The sequence below is a fragment of the Saccopteryx leptura genome, chromosome 1 (genome assembly GCF_036850995.1).
Source record: "Saccopteryx leptura isolate mSacLep1 chromosome 1, mSacLep1_pri_phased_curated, whole genome shotgun sequence".
NCBI lineage: Eukaryota > Metazoa > Chordata > Mammalia > Chiroptera > Emballonuridae > Saccopteryx > Saccopteryx leptura.
In genome coordinates, this window is record NC_089503.1 from 96,168,804 (window position 1) to 96,190,759 (window position 21,956).

A 21,956-nucleotide genomic window follows, 5' to 3' on the forward strand; every position below is an offset into this window, starting at 1 on the left:
TATCCCTCTCTCTGACTCTCTCTCTCTCTGTGTGTCTCTGTAAAAAAATAACAACAAAACAAACAACAAAAAAAACCCCAAAACTATAAGAAGAGTAAAAAATGTAGGAAACATCATCTTCAAAAAAACTTGAGGAAAAATCACTCATAAATCCCCAAAGAAAAACAATAAAAATAAAAGCTTTCAAGAAAAATCACATAGCTTTATGGATACATACGTAAAATACAGAGTTCTTAAACAGAAGTTGGCACAAAGGCCCATCCAATCATCGATGGACACAAATTTTCGATGCCTCTGGGCATGAGAGAACACAGATCCATCCTTGATTTCATTCCACACCTCAGTATGGCAGAAGGAACAGGGACGAAAGCACCACAGATAAATCGCCTCTGAAACAGGCCAACTGGAAATACGGCAGGAAGAGTAGAAAAAACAGTGACAAGAGGTTTGAAGCTCTTGATCAATGTCAACTCAAAAAAGATAAATCACCACAGAGAACACCTACTATATAAAGGTTTCAGTGTATATCTTTCTTATCTTATTCTTACCCTAAAAAGAATACACCAAAGGCTGAGCAGATATATTTCTAGGCAGAGCAGGCAGCATACTGAATGAGAAGGGATTGTGAGACGATGCTCCTGAACTGAAACTACCACCCAGCACAGCCGGAACTTCCTCCCACCCCTCTCAACATAGTTTTCCAAGTGGTTCTCTCAGATGGATGAGTCCCATTCATGAACAACTAGAATAACTCTCAGGAACAAAATAACAACCAGGGAGAGAGAGAAAAAGAGAGAGAGACTGATCAAATACCAATATAGATAAAAAAAAGTTTCAAAAATTATAATTGTTCCATGAAATAAGAAAAATTTAGACAAGAATTTTCCCATTTGCATCAACTGAATAAATATAAGGGATAAAAAAATTAGCTGATACTGGATAAGAAAAGTCCAGAAGAGAAGTTTAAGAAGAAAATAAAGCCATCAAAGAAATACAAATTCAGGTTCAGAATAGCAAAATATTAAAATATATACCAATTAAAAAATTAAAGAGGTAGAGGACAGAAAAACATTCAAATAAAAAAATTGTTAACAAATCATGAGTTAAAAGCAGTGAGCTACTGGTATGCCAGTAGAAGACAAACAGTAAAGAGACCAAGTTCTGCATTAGTGTTAGAAAAAAGAAACGAGAGCTAGCGATGAGAAGAGAAAAATGTTCAAAAATACCTAAGAACAAAATTTTCATAAAATAAAAGAAATCTGAATCAATATGGATTAAGTGATATATTACATCTTGGGGGTGAGGAGGTGACACAGAATAACCAGCTCTAAGATATCCCAATAAAGTATCAGACTCCAAGAATAAAGAAAGAATTCAATGAAATCTAGCATCCCTGACCCTTGCAATATTCTTTGTTGAAAAATAATAACTCAATTTTTTAAAGTAGAAAAGTGGTAGATAGAATATTTCATATATACAAGAGAACATGAAATAAATCACCCATGCATTCTTCTTTATAAATTAGATATAACCATGTGGTGACTCAATATATATATTTGATATATATATATATATATATATATATATATATATATATCAAATATAGAAGAGTCAACATATAAAACTACTGGGAAAATATAGAAGAGAAGATCTCATTCAGAATTTCTTCTTGTTAGATAAAATATCTACAAATGAACTTAAATGTGCAAGACATTAAGAAAACCTTTAGAAAAAAAACTTTGTTCAAAACCAAAAGAAGATTTGAATACATGGAAGGCCATATTTTAATAAAAATGCATAATATTTTAAGGACCATAATGCTTCCTAAATTAGTGAATAATTTTTATAACTCAGAATTTAATCACAATAAAAATACTATTAGGAATTTTTTTGAAACTTGCACATTGATTCTAAATGTTCATAAAGAAAAACAAAATGGGGAAATAGCTGGAAAATTTATTTAAAAAGCATATCAAACTTGGGGAATGGCCCTAAATTACTGGAATATCTCAAGAAATTTAGATAAGCAGATCAATGGATGAAATAGTGTCTAGAATCAGACATAAACACACTTTCGAAGAAAACACATTAACGGTGTTGAAATGACTGCAAGCTATTTGGAACCAGAAAGCTGAATTCCAGTTTTACTTCATCCACCAAAATTAATCCCTGATTGGTCAATGATTTAAGTTCAGAAAGCAAAACTAGGAAATAACAGGGGGAAATATAGGATTTTTAAAATATCATCTTGCGTAATGACATTCTAACTATGACATAAAAACCAGAATCTGTGAATTTAAACTGATACAAAACGTAAACTTCTATATGAACAAAATCCTACACAGTTAGAAGACAAAGCACAAATTAGAGGAACTATTTACAACACGTATCACTGACAAAGAATGAATTTCCTTAATACTCAGAGTTTTACATATTAACAAGAAAGAAGACCAACTGCCCCATAGGACAATGACTGAAGGACATAGACAGGCAGTTTATACACATAAGAAATGAAACAATGCTCTCCTTAAAACATGAGAGAATAATTATGTTACTCACAGATGAAGAAATAAAATTTTAATTATGAGATAATCATTTTCATCTATCAGATTCGGAAAGATAAAAGTATCAGATAATACCTACGGTTTGAAAGGTTATAAGTGGACAGCACACCCCATGTGCTAGTGGAAATCTGAGAGATCAATTTGGTAATATTAACAGTAGAAAATTATAGGCACAAAAATGTTCTTTTTTGTATTCTTTTTAGTAGCCAAATTCTGCAAACAATCTAAATGTGCATTAAAAGAAAGATTTGTTAAATTTTGATGAGCTCTGGCTCTGACTGGTTTCTGACTGGATAGAAACGTCAGCCCACATATGGATGTCCCGGGTTTGATTCCCGGTCAGGGCACACAGAAGAGGCAACCATCTGCTTCCCACCTCCTTCTCCTCCTTCTCTCCCTCTTTCCCTCCTGCAGCCAGTGGCTGGATTGGTTCAAGTGTGGCACCAGATGCTGAGGATAGCTCAGTTGGTCTGAGCACATCAGTCTCAGGTGCTAAAAGTAGCTTGGTACTCAAGCATTGGCCCTAGACAAGGGTTGCCAAGTGGATCCTGGTCAGATAGCATACAGGAGTCTGCCTCACTATGTCCCCTCCTCTTACCTAAAAATAAATAAATAAATAATGATGAGCTCTAACAAAAGAGTTTTATATGGCTGTTAGAAGAATAAGGTGCTGATAGGAAAATATTTCCTAGATTGATTGTTAGGCTTAAAAAGGAGTTGTAGAATAGCATGTATAAAATAAACTCATGCATGTAAGATGAAAAAGCATGTGTCCACTTTTATATGTAAATGCTTTACCTGCACAGAAGTTTCTGGAGGATCACACAAGAAACTGTGTCTAGTCTTCACCTTTGGTGAGTAGGCTGGGAACTGGGAATGGGAAGAAGACACTGCTTAATGGAGAGCCCTGTGCACTTACAAAAAGAACCATGTCTGTGTACATTCTATAATTTAAATAACTACTAAAATAAAAAGAATAGAGAAGAAGCTGATTATTATGGAGGAAAACGATGTTTTCATGTACATTCCTGTTGGTACATCATACTAGCAGCCCACATGCTGCCCAGAGGGACACTGACACCGTGAATGCTCATTTCAACAGACTCGTTTGCCAGCAACAGCAAGTTTGCAGGACTCAGATGAGAGGAGGACAGCGGAGGCGCCCAGATGAAAGGCCAGAGTGAAGAGGGCATTCTACACTTACCAACTTAGGAAAATTAACACCTTAAGTTTCTCTTCACAAAATATATAATTAGGAAAGCAAATGCATACACAGCATTAGGATTAAATACTTAAAGCTGACAAAAAGCAAGTGACCAATTTGAATGTGCTTCCATCCTGAGTCAAATTGTGTTAGGGCCTGGGGCTGCAAGAAGAATAAATAAAGCTCATTCACTCTCTGTATGCAATGCTAAGGTTGGTGGGGGACGCAGACAAGTACACAAATAATTTAAAATTGATTCAGTATGTGGTACAATAGCTGAGCTCTGCTCAACATGTGAAAGAGGGTGCAGAGTAGAATAAAGCCTCCTTAGATGACCATATGGGCCCGGGCAAGCCATCCCCCCTCACCCACCAAAGCTTCTCATCAGAAGCTAAAAGAAAAGAAGGGTGTGGCTTACACACAATTTTACTGCATAACCGTGATCCGTCTTCATAGAATTTTTTCGAAGTACAGTATGTTCCATGAAAATAATAATAATAATGATAATAATAATAATAATCCATAGTTAGCAATATTTTCTCAGGTGGAGAATTTCCTCTATATCATTCACGTCAAATTTTTAAATCAGATTCTACCTGCAGTAGAGCTCTCAAATCAAGGCACACTGAACCCAACATACAGGAATCAAGGCTATTCAACTGATTGGAGGACTTAGGGGCCAATATGTATTTTTTTTTATCTATCACTGATTGATAAGCCAAGAAAATCTCTTTCCCCTTATATAATGAAAATTTAAGTTTGCAGAACACTCTCATATATGACATGTTATCTGATCTGCACAAAACCTGTAAGCTGAGTGTTGCTAGTATTCTCTATCTCATAGCCAAGGATTAAAGCACTTACATTATTTCCTTTGAACCCCCCAAAACTCTATAAGTGGCATCATTAATGATTTTCTTTCATCAATAAGAATATTGCTAATAGTGTTGGTTAAGGACAAGACTGGAAGCAATTCACCTAGGTTCGATGCCCAGTTTTGCATTAAGTGGCTGTGTGACCTTAGGCAAATGGTTTAAGCTCTCTGTCTTTGGCTTTCTGCACCCATAAAAGTAAAATGACAATATTTATTTCATGAGGTTATTGTGGGGACTAACTGAGCTAATACACGTGAAACCCTTGGAACAGTGCCTGGTACATAAACTGTATTATTAAACTGTTAAATCTTACTCTGATTCAGAAGATTTGGGTTCCTGATTATGGTTCTTTTGACTGTACTGTGTTTGTGGAATGCTAATAGTTTTAACGAAGGAAAAATTAAAGGGGGAGGGGACCCTATTGTCATAACTCTGGGAAGTACTGTAATAGATAAAGTAGAATAACTCTCTTCTCTGCAATACTCTCCTGAGCATTTAGCATCCTCATGTTAACTATAAATCTCTTCAGAGGGTTTCCCACCCAAATATTGGTTCTGGACCTTTTCCCTCTTTACTATCATTGCCACTCTGACTACTAAAGCTATGTTTGGGGATGGAGGATTTGGTCTTTGAAAGGTAAAGGACATCTACAAAAGGCAATTTCACTGGGATTTAGCCATGTCTGGCATCCTGGCTGGCCTTTGGTTATTGGTTATCTACATACAACATACAGACAACTATAACTGGAAGGCCCACACCTCTCAAAGATAAGCTCAACATTCCTTAAATAAGGTCAAAAGCCAGCATCGCTCTTTTACCTGGTGAAGCGTGGTACTCCCTACAAGAGCAATGGATGATCAGCTTTTCAAATGGTGGCTCAGCACCCATATCTTTTTCTGGGAGGGGTCATCAATGGTACTGACCCCTTTCTTCTGGTCCTGTGTGCGGGTTATGGGGAGCAGGTAGCTTAAGGTCTCTTTCTCTTGTCTCTATACAGTTCAAGTGACCTGAGGAATTGTAAGCTTCACTAAGGATGGAGTATAAAAATGAGCATTGAGTTTTATATGAAAGCAGAGCAAACCTTGCTAAATGGGTGGCGGGTAGCTTGAGATAATCCAAAGTTGAAAAAATGTAACCAGTATTTGCCAAATTCTTTCAATTAGCAACGTTTTATATGCATTCTCTCCTTTGCATCTCTGGACATTGCTGTAAGTTATGTGCTTATCATGTCCACCTTATAAACAAACAAAAAAATAAAGGTCTAGTGAGATAAGAGATCTCTCTAAGGTCACTCAGCTAGTACCTGGCAGGGCTGAGACCCAACCCAGGTCCTGCCGCTCCAGCACCATTGCTCTTTGCCGCATGCTGTGTTGCAGGTCTGAGATCTGAGGTCCCCGAAAGGGGAACAGGAAGAGGTAGAAGCAGATGAGGAAATAGGAAATGAGAGTGGGAAGGCAGCTTCTTCACAGTGTTGCCGAAGGACAGGCTTTGAGTAAAGCTGCCAACTCTACATGTCTGGTAAGGCAAGCCTTGCCAAGAGTGAAAATCCACCCTGCTAAAAGATTTTTTAAATAATTTCAAGCTGGAAAATGTATTTTATCTTTTTCATCTCCTTAAGTTAAAAATTCAACTCCCATAGTTGCCTTGACTTAAAAAAAAAAAAAAGAAAAAAGATGATTCCAGCATCGCAATTCAATGTACAATGAGTCAGAAGTCCATGTGCATCCATGCTGAAAATGGCCAATTGAATTGCCATGCCTTGACAAATAAGAAAGGAGACTGCACATCTATCAGGCATTGGTTCCTATTTTCAGCACTTTTTTTTATTGAAGAAGAAATAGATTTCTGCCCATGTGCAGACAGCGAATAATGCTAATTGCTTGGAAAGATATCTAGAGACTGGGAGACTATATATCACTGGTGTCCTAGGCCAGGAAGACATAGATATGGCTACTAGAAGTTTCTGCTCCCGGAAAGTCACATATACAGTATAATCAGAGAAGGTAGTGAATTGCATTAAAAGACAATATTGGCTTTGGATCAGTCAGACCTGGGTTTAAGCCCTATCTCTTCCATTGCAAGTTTTACGACCATTAGCAAGTTATTTATCCTCCCCTGAGCTTTGATTTATACAATTCCTAGGTTATATTGTGAGGATCAAACAAAATAACCCATGTATTCAATAACGGCTTCAATTTATTTTGTGCTCAGTTATTTTTACTGTAATCAAACTCATCATAATTCAATAAGAAAAGACACATTGTAATTGGTCAGAAACAGCTTAAAGCAGAAGCTGGTGGTCAGAGGTGAGCAGGAGTTGGAGAGGCACCTCAGTTCATTCTGGTTCTTCTACAGCACCTGAAAGTAAGACTGGGAGTCAGGTGGCGGCAGAGGCAGGTCTGGCAGGCCAAGGCGTGTGGGACCAGGGAAGGCACAGAGCCTCCCAGTCACAGCTGGCTATGGGTCAGCTCTGAGCAGCATGCTGACAGAGTGAACGGGGCAAGGAGTAGGGCCAGAGAATACTTTCTTCTCCTGGGGCCTGCCAGAAATATGCCCTAGAATTCTAGCAGGCTGAGGGCTCAGAATGCCCAAGAGGAGGCTATTGCCAAGGATATGAAAACTAAAAGGAAAACAAAGCAGCAGCCTGGGATGAGTTGCTGTGGAGTAGAGAAATCACTTCTTTTTTTCTTAAGTGAGAGACACGGAGGCAGAGAGACAGACTCCCGCATGCATCTCGACCAGGATTCACCTGGTAACCCTTGTCTGGGGTTAATGCTCTGCCTTTCTAGGGGCTCTGCTTCGGTGCTCAGCAACCAAGCTATTTTAGCACCTGAGGCAAGCCATGGAGCCATCCTCAGTGCCCAAGGCCAACTTGCTCAAACCATTTGAGCCATGGCTGCAGGAAGAGAGAGAGAGAAAGAAGGAAGAAGGAGAGAGGTGGAGAAGCAGATAGATGGTCACTTCTCCTGTGTGCCCTGATTGGGAATCGAATCTGAGACTTCCACACGCTGGGTCGACCCTCTGCCACTGAGCCAACCTGCCAGGGCTAGAAATCACTTCTTTTAACTTCATCCTGGACCAGTCCAAGAGGAGGAGGTGACTGAAGACTAGATGTTACCAAGAAAGCATCTCTCTTGCTGCCATGGGGCCTATCAAGTTATCAGGACCACTAAGCTATCACTAATATTATAATGCACCAGTGTGATCAGCCAGGGTAAGGTGTGTAGGAAGAGGTGGAGAGGCCTGTCATCTATTCACATTGTTATCTTCCTGGTGAGCTGGACTTTGTGGCCTGGCCCCACAGAAAAATGATTTCTCTGAGTTATGGTCTAATGTTAATCTCATGGTTTTTACTGAGTCTAAGAAATAACCCCAGAAAGTTGGCTTCCTACACTGTTCATTATGTCATTCACTGGTCTTTAAAAAGAAAGAAAGAAAGAAAGAAAGAAAGAAAGAAAGAAAGAAAGAAAGAAAGAAAGAAAGAAAGAAAGAGAGAAAGAAAGAAAGAAAGAAAGAAAGAAAGAAAGAAAGAAAAGAAAGAAAGAAAAGAAAGAAAAAGAAAGAAAGAAAGAAAGAAAGAAAGAAAGAAAGAAAGAAAGAAAGAAAGAAAGAAAGAAAGAAAGAAAGAAAGAAAGAAAAGAAAACTCCATTTGGCAGATTCCTTTTAGAGTTGACAGGTACAGTAGAAAGGCCATGAACCTTTTTTCCTTTTTTTTTTTTTTTCAGCACTGTGTGTGCAAGAAAGAGCAAGAGACAGACAGACAGAAAGGGAGAGAGATGAGAAGCATCAACTGATAGTTGTGGCACCTTAGTTGTTCACTGATTGCTTTCTCATATATGCCTTGACCAGGAGGCTACAAGCTGAGCAAGTGACCCCTTGCTCAAGCCAGCGACCTTTGGCTCAAGGCAACCACCATGGGGTCATATCTGTGATCCCACGCTCAAGCTGGATGAACCCACACTCAAGCCAGTGACCTCAGGGTTTTAAACCTGGGTCCTCAGCATCCCAGGTCAATGCTCTATACACTGTGCCATCACCTGGTCAGGTTACACTTTTTGATTAAAGACACCTGAATTGAAATCCTAGGTCTTCCATAGACTAGTGACACTCTGACAAATGTTGTAACTTTATTTCTTAAATGGAGATAGTGACACCTTCCTGGAGGGGTGATGTTTACAATGTGTAAGACACTCTGCTAGAACTTTATATGCATCTCTCTGAATTCTCACAGCCAACCTATGAGTCAGGGATGATCATCCTCCCCCAGTCACAGATGTGGGTTTGCCTGTCCTAAAATATCAGGTAAATTGCCCACTGCCTCCCAGCTGGTGGGAGGCAAAGGAGATGTTTGTGAAGGCTCTCAGCAGTTTATGAGCAAGCACTGAACAAACGTGAGCTGCCTTGTCTTAACTTCTCAGAAAGACCTGAAATACTCCCTTTTCAGTAAGAGGAAAACAAGTTCTAGCCTTTCATGCTTTTCTCACTTTGGTTCACGAGCCAGTCAGTTTAATGTTCGTATTTTATTTCCCCAACTTGTTTTTGGGGTTTTGAATTTTCTATTTTAGAAGCACACTATCATAGACATGTTTATTATAACTGTTTTACATTCTTTTAGAAGCAGAAAGGCTACAAATCCAGGCCGCTAGATGGATGACTAGCTGTAGGGTAGCCACAGCATTGATAATAAAATAGATTTTTAAAAATTCAAACAAATTAGAATGTCTGAATCCAAATAAAGGATCCCTTTAAAAGGGAGACCTCCAGAGGTTAAAGGCATAAGTCAATGATAAATTATTTAAAACACTCAAAAGACTTCCCCTCTGAGAATTGCCTTTAATTAATATCTATGGCATATTTTTTTCAACTCTGAAAATGCTTTTCCTATTGAATTACGATGAGTTTGATTACAGTAAAAATAACTGAGCACAAAATAAGTTGAAGCCGTTATTGAATACATCGGAAATCGGGGGACAAAAGTTTCAGTCAGGAAGAAAAACAAGGCCACGACTCAGAGGCAGGACTGGGTTTGGCACGTGCAGGTGTCCGCAGGCTGACCACTACAGGGAGCGTGGGAGCGAAATAAAGACAAAGAGGTTGGTGGGGACCAGAGTATGTGATTTTTTGTAGCAATGACAGGAGTTTGGATGTTATTCTAGAATTTATAACAAGGAAGTTATGTGATACAATTTAATTTTTTAAGAAATCTTTCACATGCTCTGTTAGATAATGAATTGCAGAAGCTAGAACGGATTAGAACAACTAGCTGGGTATGGGGCAGTTAGACCGTTTATCCAATGTCTAAGGAAGCCTTCCAATTCTGACATTCTGACTGTTGGTGACAACAGTCCCCACCATGCATACAGTTCTGTGTTCCTAGTTGCAAATGGCTGGTTCCGTTTTAAGCAGAAAAAGGATTAATTTGGGATTGTAGGTAATGCTCAGAATTTAGGAAGAGGCTGGAGAAATAGCCTTGAAACCAAGCGTCTAGTAGGACTGCCCCAAAACAAGTGACAAGACCAGCTTCCTACAGACACTCCAGCAGCTGCTTCGCTGAGCTCGAAATGCTAGAGTCAGCTTGTCTGCAGACTCTGGCAGGGAGGTCCCTCCTTTGTGAAGAGGGTCGCAGGGACATTGCTGCTTCTGTTGCTTCCCCCGCACCACCAGGAGCCCAATTTCTGGAGGTGGAGATTGGGCTCCCACAGCATGTAAGTTGGAACAGGCAGCTTCTTTAGAAAGCCCTGGGGTCAGAGGTGGCAGGCCCAGCCAGAGACCGTATCAGAAAGGCAGAGCACAGATACCATGGAGATCAAGGCTGGATGCCAAGACCAAAGGAATCAGAGGTATGAAATGAGTCAGGGTCAAAACCTTAAGTGACTGGGCTGAGAAGATGAGATCAAACTGATAGAAGGCTAAGCACCCGTGGAAATCTGTGTCTCCAGAAGCAAATTTATATTTCTTAACATAATAATTTGATTAATGCCTGCCTCCCCTGTTAGAAATATAAGCTCCATAAAGAGAGGGACTGTGCTGTATTCATCTGCTTACCATAGAATATCTTCAGAAGGCAATGCTACATACACCCCTGCTCTTTATTCAGAGTCAGCGTAGAAAACAGTCCTGCAGTTTCTGTGATTTCTCCAGCGGCGCTGCTAAAAGCGTTGTGAGTTTCGACAGTACAAGAAGCTACCTGGCAAATCCTCTTAAAATTTAGTGCCAGTTGATGATGACGTTTTATTCCTCAATCTGCCCTGGTTTCAGAGTTGTATTTGCTTGTGAACATCTGTTGAATTGCACACGTGATTTGGGGAGTCATAACTACTAGATAAATTCTTTCCCCTTTTGTCCTCCAGGTAGACCGTTCACACACTGCATGATCCCAGCAGAATCAAGCACCACAGTGATAACTAATTTGCTAAAAATTGCTCTTACCTTTATTTTGTACCTTCCTTGTTCACTTTCCCCAGCTGCTCACTCCCATCTCCTAGGATTGCACAAAATAAACCAGAAGTAAACTGTCTAAGCAGAAGCTCTTGTTTCAGCACTAATTTCCAGGACAAGCCCAAGTTAAATGCTCCCACAGCCACATTTTGGACTGGAACTGTTTTTCCTTTGTCGTTTTACCTCCAGTGATCACACAGTTCTCACTCTCACAGTCCCAACACAATACAGCTTCCCGTGGGCCTTCTGCCTTGACATCACTCCTGTCTCTCATGTTGTTTCTTGTCCAGCACAAAAGCATAGTTTTTTTATCTTTTTCTTTGCAACCCTCCTTCAAACCTCCTCACATTGAACAATTTCACAGAAAGATGTGTTGTTTTTGCTGTTGAGTATCTATCTATTTACCTTTCTCCAAATGACAGTCCCCCATCTTTCTGCCGGGAGCTACCTCTGCCACCACTCGGTCCATATTGCCCATTAGAACATGTGGCTGGGGTTCAAGCCAATCGTGTATTTTATTCCCTCTGGCCTAGTGATTAGTTCAGGAATAGACACAGCACAGAAGCCGATTAACCCAATCAGAGTAGATGCCAGGGCTTTCGTTGTGTGACCAGGAAGGGTCCAGAGCCTCTGCTGGAGGTACCACGGCCTGTCCCAGAATGGAGCCTGCCCATTCACAGGTACATCAGACCCTAGTGACATCATTTGTACCCTTGAACCAAATTTCATTGCAAATATCCTGACACTTGTATTTTTTTTAGTTCTTTAGATAATGCATCTCCTGTTTAAGCCAGATTGTGTTGAGCTTTCTGTCACTTGTACCCAGAATCCTAATTAATTCTCTTGGCCCCAGTATTGCCAGTTTATTTCTCTGCTTCCATGACAGTTAATAACAATCTTGTTCTAAATTCATAGTCTCTAGTGCTTGTCTCAGGATCCCTCAGTCATTCTTATATAAATGGTTGTTTCCAGCTTTCACTCCTCTTTTCAAGCTTCCACATCATTCTCTCCACTTTGTATTGTACACAATGGAATACTGACCACAGAGACTTTTTTTTTAAATATTCACTATTTATTTATTTATTGTGACAGAGACAGAGAGCGTCAGAGAGAGAGGAACAGATAGGGACAGACAGACAGGAACGAAGAGAGATGAGAAGCATCAATCGTCAGTTTTCTGTTGCGACACCTTAGTTATTCATTGATTACTTTCTCATACGTGCCTTGACCATGGTGCTACAGCAGACTGAGTAACCCCTTGCTCAAGCCAGTGACCTTGGGTCCAAGCTGGTGAGCTATGCTCAAACCAGATGAGCCTGGGCTCAAGCTGGCGACCTTGGGGTCTCAAACCTGGGTCCTCCACATCCCAGTCTGACGCTCTATCCACCGCACCACCGCCTGGTCAGGCTAGAGATTTTTTTTTAATACAGAACCTCTCTCTCCATTTTTGGCCCTCTCCTGTGCCTCCCAATTTCTCTCTAAGAGCACATGCTAGAGGCTACCCACATTTCAGAAGAAAGCTAAATGTCACAGTAAATAATCAACAATCAGAGATCCACTTCTAACTTTGGAAAGCCTAAGAAATGCAATTGCTGCTTAGAGTTATACAGAACCACAGGATTCATCTACTCAAGCACCACTGGCAGGTGAGTAAATCAATCCTTGGAGAAATTAGGCGACAGACTCAAGGTCTCTTAGCATAGCTGGGATTAGAGCTCAAGTTCCACTCCATGGATTTTCCAATGATATCACTACGATTTTCATAATAAACTAATATCCAGAATGGTTCTTAAAGGCATAGACTATTTGCTAACCTCTGTCTTTAGTCATTTGCCTGATTAGGCCCCCCTGTCAGTCAGGATATGGAGACCTCAGAAAAATGATGTTTGCTGTGATCTTGTCTATAAACTCTTATCATGCTAATCTTGCTCAGCACAACTGTTTCCAGTTTTTTTCTCCCACCCCATCACCTTGTTTTCAGGCCACCAACAACTTCCAACTCTAGGTGACAAATCAAACAAAAAAGTTTGCTTCAGTCAATGACCCAATTTCTGCATTTAGGTAATAGTTTAGAATATCTATTTAACTAGGATGCTGAAATACTTCAGCTTATATGTAATAAAAACCAGAGAAGCATTGGGAATCAAATGTTTTTCTGTTCCTGATGTAATGAAAATAGTGTTCTTTGAAACTAAAAACAAGATTTTAAAAAGCAGACTCAGAAAAAGAACAAAGTAATATACTAACACTATTTGGTGATACTATTTCCAAGCATATCATCTTAGAAACAACTTTCCATTTAATAATATTTATTGCTAAGTTGGGACCTCTGGTCTCAATGAACTCTTAAAATGACTCCACCCTTTTCTCCCTATGTCCAGCTCTCCTTAGTCAGTAGCCACTTTTTCCTCTACTCCCTCTTGTTTCCTGTTGTATTTCCATTGAAGCCTGCACTATTTCTTATTTGGGCAACTTTAACCAGCTTTTCTTATCAGGCTAAGGAGCTCTTTCCTTTTTATTCAAATTTACAAAGACTGTTTGTTTTTTCACCTGTGTTGTTCAATTAACTCCCCAAACCTTTCTCTGGCTCTCCACCGCCTTCTACTTATGACCACTTTCTCCTGCTAGATTTCACCCTCCTCTTCTCCTTTCTGCTATCTTCATGAACCTAAAATCAATCTGCCTTCTAAGTACTTTGGTTTTCTTTTTCCATTTGCAACTCCACATCTTCCCTTTTGCACTACCACAGTTCAAAATTAGTGCATACTCTTCCTTCCGGACTTCTTTCTCTTGCTTCTCTACAGTTAGGTGAATGGAGGAATTGTTCACCATCTGAATCTGCAAGAGGTAGCTGGCCCCTCCCCTTGCCAAGCTACAATTAATTTGACAAATAAACACCTCCAAACAAAACCAGACTATTTAGGGAAAAATATTCAACCAAGAAGGAGCATCAACTTATCATTCTTGCTCCTACCATTAGGCACATGACTCAGGGGACACAGGCTCTCTTTTTCTCTGTTGTGTCCTCTGTGTTCCCCCAGCCCATGCCTATCTGAGGCTACAGTGAGACTGCGGCACCAAAACAATTTCTTAGGCTCTGCTGACACCTGATCTTCAAGATAGCCAAGGCCCTTGAAATTCTTCCCTCATTGCTCTGGGAAGACACAAGATGGTGCTTTGTGTGACACGTGCTTGTCTCCTCCCTTCCTCGCTTTTCCCTCTGTTCTGAGCTGCTGTAGTGATGGTTTCCGTTGCTGCTAGCAATGAAAGAGCAGCTGGGATGAGGGTTTCTGCCAGTCCTGCCAGGGTCTCTGCCTCAGCTGCCAACTGTTCAAGACTGGTCCAAAGGCCCCTGTGCTCCATCTTTGACCATGGAGATGCTGCTGCTGATGCCCCAGAGAGGGCTGATGCTCATGTATGTCCCTACAGTATCTACTAACATTTTCTCCTCGCAACACACTCACTCCACTGCAGGGACACCGACATAGGCAGCAAGAATGCTACCTCTTATTTCTGCTGGCATTGTTTTGCTGACCCTTTGGGCTCTCAGTAGCTCAGGGAGAGTTAAGCAAACCAATTGTAATTTTTATTGATTGCAGCTTCCTAAACCTCGGACTCAGCTATGAATCCATGTTGTCAGGTCATTGGACAGCTGAGTAATAAACACAAATATAGAGTCTTTCTTTCCCTTTGCATTTATCCAGCATGTGTCTTAGCTAAACCCTTGTTCTTCCACTTCTCCTTTTCCTTAAAGTGAGTTCTGCTGCTCATGTAAACAGACCTCTGTCAGGCCTGTCCTGCCAGTCCTCCCAGCATTTTTGAATGAGATATAAAACATCCACTAACAAGTGCAGGAGAAAACCTAAGTATGATAGAGTGACCAAAAATCAGAACATCAGGGCCCTCGCTGGTTGGCTCAGTGGTAGAATGTTGGCCTGGTGAAGTCCTGGGTTCGATTACTGGTCAGGGCACGCAGGAGAAGTGACCATCTGCTTCTCCACCTCCCCCCCATCCCCTCTCTTTGCAGGAGGGACAAACTTCTGTATTATGTAAAACCTTAAGAGTTCTGTGATTCTTCCAAGTTGCTTAGTCACCATGCTCATTCAAAAACTTCATTTTCTCCTTCTTAGGAAAATTGAATTTCTCCTAAAGATTTTCTCAAAAGTTATATTTCTTTTTCTGTGGAGCCCTGTTGCTTAAATAAACCATCCTCACTTTTCTTTGGTCAAGTTGTGGTAAAGCAGATGTCTGTTTCTAATTGTCTTTTGATCCTTGGATTTGAACTTCATATACTTTCAGCTGCTGCACACCTTAAGTCTCTTTTTTCCTCAGCATTGTTGCATTGCTAACGCAAACTGTGGTCAGTGTTGGGCCAGGTTTTATCTGCATGGGAATGTCTTGATCAGAGGTTGAAGTTCTTATATCCTGCTTGTGTGACTATGGACATTATTTGATTTGATTCTATTAGTTCAAGTTCATGGTAGACTGTCCTTTCCATGTTTCATTGATTTTATTACACCTTTTATGTGCCAGTGGTTCTCAACACCACTGCCCTTAACCTTTCTGCTGAGAACATCCTTCAGTAATTTATCATAAAATTGCACACTAAATGGAGCTTGGCTATCTTTAGTTCAGCTTTATCCTAACTGCTGCCCCAGTCTGTGGGCATCCGAATGAAGAAGTCAAGGAGGAAAGGGAAAATGTGCAAAGCTAGGAATTAAGATTCTTATGTAAACATTGGTTGTAAAAAAGAGTTTGAGGTAAAGTCAGTTTTCCTACAATTTTTATTTAAATATAGTATGTGTGAGGACTTAAGAAATTTTACATTTCAACCAATTAACTAGTCATGTATCTCAGAGCAGGCTCTTAATTTTTCTGTGCTTTAGCCTTCTTCTATGTAAAATAAAAAAGATATTACCTAAACTCATGTGGCATAATTGCATAAGATGATTTCAAAATGTTCAGAACATCATTCTCCTATTTTCATAATTTAATAACATTGTCATTAGAAGGGTAGAAATAACATCTCTCTCTCTAAAAAAAGTAATTTTTCTCATTAACTCTTATTATTTGCCTTTTGATAAACAGACTAGACAGTTCTTGTGTGGTGAAATTCCAAGAGACTTGAAGAGCATTGTTGACCCAAAAGATGCATTTGCCTCCTACTCACTGATATTTGAAATACAATTAATCATCAAGGACACGTTTGTTAAGGATGAGGCTGACAAAGAAGAACTTCAGAAGGAGAAAAGATGACATGGATTAATGCTTTGGTGTATATTAAAAACTGGCCTCACAACCTGTCCTAGGAGCAGGCTTGGAAGCTAGGGAGCGGACCGGTCCTGGCTTCCTATAGCAGTCGTCTAAAAGACATCTATCCTGGCCTTTGCCAGGTAGCTACTCGCCTCTTGGTCCTTTTGTTCATTATTTAAAAATGGCAGAAAAAAATGGTAAGATAGAAATTACCTTTCACGATCATAGCTGAACACTGGCCACAGTGAGTGACCCCACCACCATATAGGGACTGCTGGCTGGATCTACAAATCAATTGGCTGAGCTGGGCTAGCCAGAGCCCTCTTTCTAAGATCACTCTGAATCACAGAATGTCAGAAATAAAAAAAATTATTTGAGAGACTTTCATCGCAGTCTCAGTAATTCAAAATCCACAGAGGTTATATGAGTAATAAGAATCAGGTGGTATCAAACAATAAGGAGTGGTAGTATCTGTGGCAAAAATAAAGAGAGATGCATATACCTTATAAGCACTTACATTAAAATTTAACAGTAGTGTTAATCAAATCACCTATACCAGAGAGTGACCACAGTTGCTCCCCAGGCTGCCAGTCAGTGACTCTGACCTACCCCCTCCTTATAAAGGTGACTGACCTATGGGTACAACTGCAGTCACGTGATCATGTAAGGCACAAGCTACAATGGTTCAGCTTGACTGTTAAACTCTGCGCTTCTCTCACTCCAAGTGAACTCAGTTGTTACTAAGATGCATCACAACTTTGTGTCTTCAGTCTCCATGTGCAGCCTGTTCTGCTCAATTCCTTTCTCTTCTGTTCTATCTTGGGCTTCTGATCTCATAGCTACTGAAGGAACCTCATTGTAGCTGCTACTGAAAGTGTCTTCGTGGAAACACCAATGTCTGTGCCAACGGTGTTACCCCAGTGCCTGTAACACTGCCTTTCTCCAGGCAATAGAGAGGGTAGGATAACTTTCTGTCGGATTCAGTGCAACATTTTAGCACCTGGACTCCAAAGCCACATTGAGTGAACCCAGAATAGCAGAAAGCCTCTTGTGAAAACAACCCCTATGGTTTCTTTTCTCTGTGCTAGTGTCCCATGCACAACTCTGAGCAAACACACACACACCATTTGTCTCTGTCAGGAAGAACCTCATCACAGGCACAGTGTGAACAGTGCCAAGAAACATTTTTCCCACCCACACCATCGCCAAACAAACAAAAGCAAATCTGCAGACATTGCTTTGACTAAAACATACACAGGAGTTTACATTACCTAATAGAACCCCCAGCTTCTCTGTTTAGATCCTTGACATTAAGAAAATTATCAAGCTAGAGCAGTAAGTCAGGACTTAGCGTACACTTGTGCGGCTATATGTCCTAGTTAGTGGATTCTCCCAGAGGGAAGGAATAGGCTTCCCCAAGAAGTATTGAGTCTAACCTTCAGCAGGACAGACAACTTCTGGCAGCTTTCAATGAAAATGTTTTAGCTTCTATTCATAGTACCCTCAAACAATCTTAAGGTCCAGTTTCAGTCACAGTGTATTTTGGTATACACCCATGAAGATTTTGAGACTTCAAAAGAAGATATGTTTTCAAATGATACCATCAGGAAGTGAAAGGACAACCTGCAGAATGAGAAAAAATATTTGTAAATTACATATTGGACAAGGGACTTTTACCCAGAATGTATAAAGAACTCACAACTCAGCAATAAAAAGATACATAATCCAATTTAAAAATGAACAAAAGATCTCAATAAATATTATTCCAATGAAGATATTCAAATGTTCAATAAGAACATGAAAAGAGAGTGAGATACCACTTCATACCTAGTAGGGTGTCTACAATCAAAAAGACAAATAATAGCGATCAGGATGTGGAGAAATTGGTACTCTCATACACCGCTGGTGGAAATGTCAAATGATGTAGCCCCTTTTGAAAACAGTTAGGCAGTTTTTCAAAATATTAAACACAGTTACCATGTGATCCAACAATTCTACTCCCAGGTATTAACCCAAGAGAAATGAAAGCATATGCCACACAAAGACGTGTGCATAAATATTCCTTGAAGCGTTTTTAAAATAGCCTAAAAGTGGAAATGACCCAAATGCTTATCAACTAATAAACAGAAAAATAAAATAAGATATATCAACACAATGAAATATGGCATAGCAACAAAAAGGAATAAAGTTCTGATACATGCTACAATATGATTGAACCTTGAAAACAATATGATAAGTGGAAGCCACTCACGGAAGATCACACATTATATGACTCCATTTATATGAAATATCTAGAATAGGAAAATCTGTGGAGACAGAAAGATTTGCAGTTGTCTAGGAATTGGAGGAAGTATGTGAAAAGGAAAAGGGGGTGACTACTGTGAGTACAGGATTTTGGGGGGATGGGTAGTGGGTAGTGGGTATACAACTCTATGGATATTTTACAAGCCATCGAATTGTACACTTATAATGGGTGAATTATACGGCATGTGATATATATTCCAAAAAAGCTGTATGAAATATATATTTAAAAAACAGAATGTGACATGTGAGCAATTCAGAGCCACAGAGTAGTCAGTGGCATAACCAGCTTGACTCATCCTGATTCCCAGTTGTAAATCAGTAGTAAGAAATGCAGTAGAATTGATATAGTTATGAATACGAATATAGACAGAAAAGTAAACACAGGTTTTTAAAATATTTTAAACTTAGTATTATTGTTGTTACTTTCTGTTTTGAAATACTTTGACTCACAAAGTATTCAAAAGTTGCAGAAATAGTACAGAGAAATCCCAGTTTCCTCCAAAGATAATATTTTATATAACCGTAGTATGTTATATACACAAATGTTCAAGTCACCTTCTAGTGTTCTTCCCATGTTCTTTGAGACACATTTCTTTGTGGTTAAAAGTTTCTCATTTCTTTGTCTCTGCCTTCAAGTTGGCCAAAACAGTATAAAAGTCTACTTTACCACCAATACCACAAACTAAGCATTGCTTGAAATTCCTAAATTTGCCTCAGATGCCCATAAAAGGTAAGGTTTGTCACCATTTGGTGACAGGCTCTTTGGAAGTGGACCTCAGGGAAACATGGTCCTGTGGCTGAATGAAGCATGACCTCAAACTGAGGGGCCCAAGAAGAGAAAGTCTGCTGAGGCCACAACTGACATCTGAGCTATGCTCACCAGCCTTACGAGTCAGGGGGAGAAAGAGCAAGTATGAATGAGGGTGTGAAAAGCTGCACCTAAATATTCATCCCAAGGGAGGGAAGTGAGAAATGAAGCTGAGGAAATGTCAAGTGAGGAAATAGTAAGTCCATAACAGAGGATGGGCTATAGCGGCCAAACCCTGTATTCTGACGGACAGAATACAGCCCTCAAATGGCTGAAGACAAGTGTGAAAAAAATTAAAAAACAGTGGCTTGGTGTCAAGGGTAACAGCCAACCAATTCTAACTTCAAAGCAAAATGCGTGGAAAGCAAGAAAACATTGAGTCACTCATGATGATTTAAATAGGAGAATACAAAATATGAGTGGCCTCCATAAAGGAAAGTGTCAAGGTTCTCTCACTAAGCTCTCTTGGGGTCCCTGCCCAGCCATCATCCTGTAGATGCCTTTAAAGTTCAGCTAAAACTTAGGCAACTTAGTATAGTGGGTAATAGCCTTTGAAGTCAAACTAACATGTATCCCATCTATTCTAGCTGTATTATCTTGAGCTCATTACTTGACTGCTGTGAACCTCAGTTTTCCCATCTGTAAAATGCAAATACTGGTAATAATAGCACTGACCACAAAGTGATTCTGAAGACCTATAAGAATGAGCATAGAAAGCCCTCAACATAGTACCAGCTAAATAAACAACGTGCCCAATAAACAGTGGCTGTAATTCATATGTGGGCATTGCTTTTCAGTAAGAACAAAATCCATCTATGGCCTTGGAAGATCTCAATTCCTCCAGCTGAGGATGCCCAATACCACCATGGGCCCATCTTGAATGTTCTCTTACAGTGTCATTGAGACAATAGGAGTGGACTAGGCTTAGCACCTCTCACTTCTCCACATCTGTACTCATCCATTTGTGGACTATAAAGGGTATTTTAAGAAGTCTTTGAAGGCATTGAAAATGTGATCTCAACAACAGTCTAGATGAGGACTGGCTGGGATCCAGAAAGAACAGAGACCTTTTCTCCTTCCCTTCTCCTTTCTTCAAAGTAGCCACTAGAAAAGAGCTGGAACTGTTTAAACAGGATGCAGCAGAGATGACCTTTAAAGTGGACACAAGGAAGAGATCCCGGCAAATCATTCTGAGAAGTGCAGAGATTTCAACTTCAACTGAAAAGAGCACAGAGGCTTGACCTTCAGTTATGCTGTCCTGTATCTCTTTCTGTTATTTCCTAATTTCTTACAACAACAACAAAAAAACAAATTTTCAGTTCCATTTATATGAAATATCCAGAAGGGATAAATCCATGGAGACAGAAATAGATTGGTGTTTGCTTGGGGGCTGGGGAGTTGGGGAATAGAGGAAAACTGCCTAATGGGTCTGGGGATTATTCTGAGGTGATAGAAATCGTTTAAAACTAACTAGTGGTGGTGTTTGCACAATATTGTAATGTACTAAGTACCATTGTCTTGTTTCTTCTAAAATGGTCAATTTTATGTTATATAAGAAGGGATAACTAGCAGTCTTTGCTAGTCTCTTTAAGGGTAAAACATTTAAAAGTTAGAAATGAAATGTATAGCTTTCAAATTGTGGGGTGACGTGATTGGGAAGGGTATTTAAAAGAAAAAATTAGATCAATTTAATAAATATAGAAAAGGAAAAAAAACAAAGAAATATTTTTATAAGCATAAAACAAAGTAGGAGGGCAGACATGATTCTAATAGGTAAATAATTGCAATAACAATGAATAACTAAAATAAACACAACCATTAAAACATAGAAATTCTTTCAAGTAATTGGTACATTTAATCTATGTTATTAAATTTGTAGGCAAAGAGTTTTTTTATATCTTTTATTATCATTATAATGTCCATGGGATTAGTAGTAGTGATGTCTTTCGTTTCTGATACTGTATTAGTACTTTGTGTGTTCTCTCTTCTTTTCTTAGTTGGCTTGGCTAGAAGTTTATCAGTTCTATTGATCTTTCAAAAAATAGCTTTTGATTTCATTAACTTTTTCTGTTTTCCCTTTTATTGGTTACTTCTCTGATTTTTATTTTCGTTTTTCTTCTGCCTTCTTTGGATTTAACTTTCTTTTTTTTTATTTATTTTTATTTTTTTATTTTTTTTAGTTTCCTAAGATGAAAGCTTATGATTGATATTCAGATTTTGTTTTCTTTTCTAACATGAATTCAATGTTATAAATTTCCCTGTAAGTACTGCTTTGGCTTCCACCTACACGTTTTGAAAAGTATTTTCATTTAATTCAAAATACTTTCTAGTTTCTATGAGACTTTTTTTTTGGAACCATGTATTATTTAGATGTGGGTTGTGTAGTCTCTAATATTTAAGGGTTTGCCAGCTATATTTCTATGATTTATTTCTAGTTTAATTTTATTGTTGTCTGAAAGCATATTTTGTATGATTTGTATTATTTTAAATTTGTTAATGCATGTTTTTA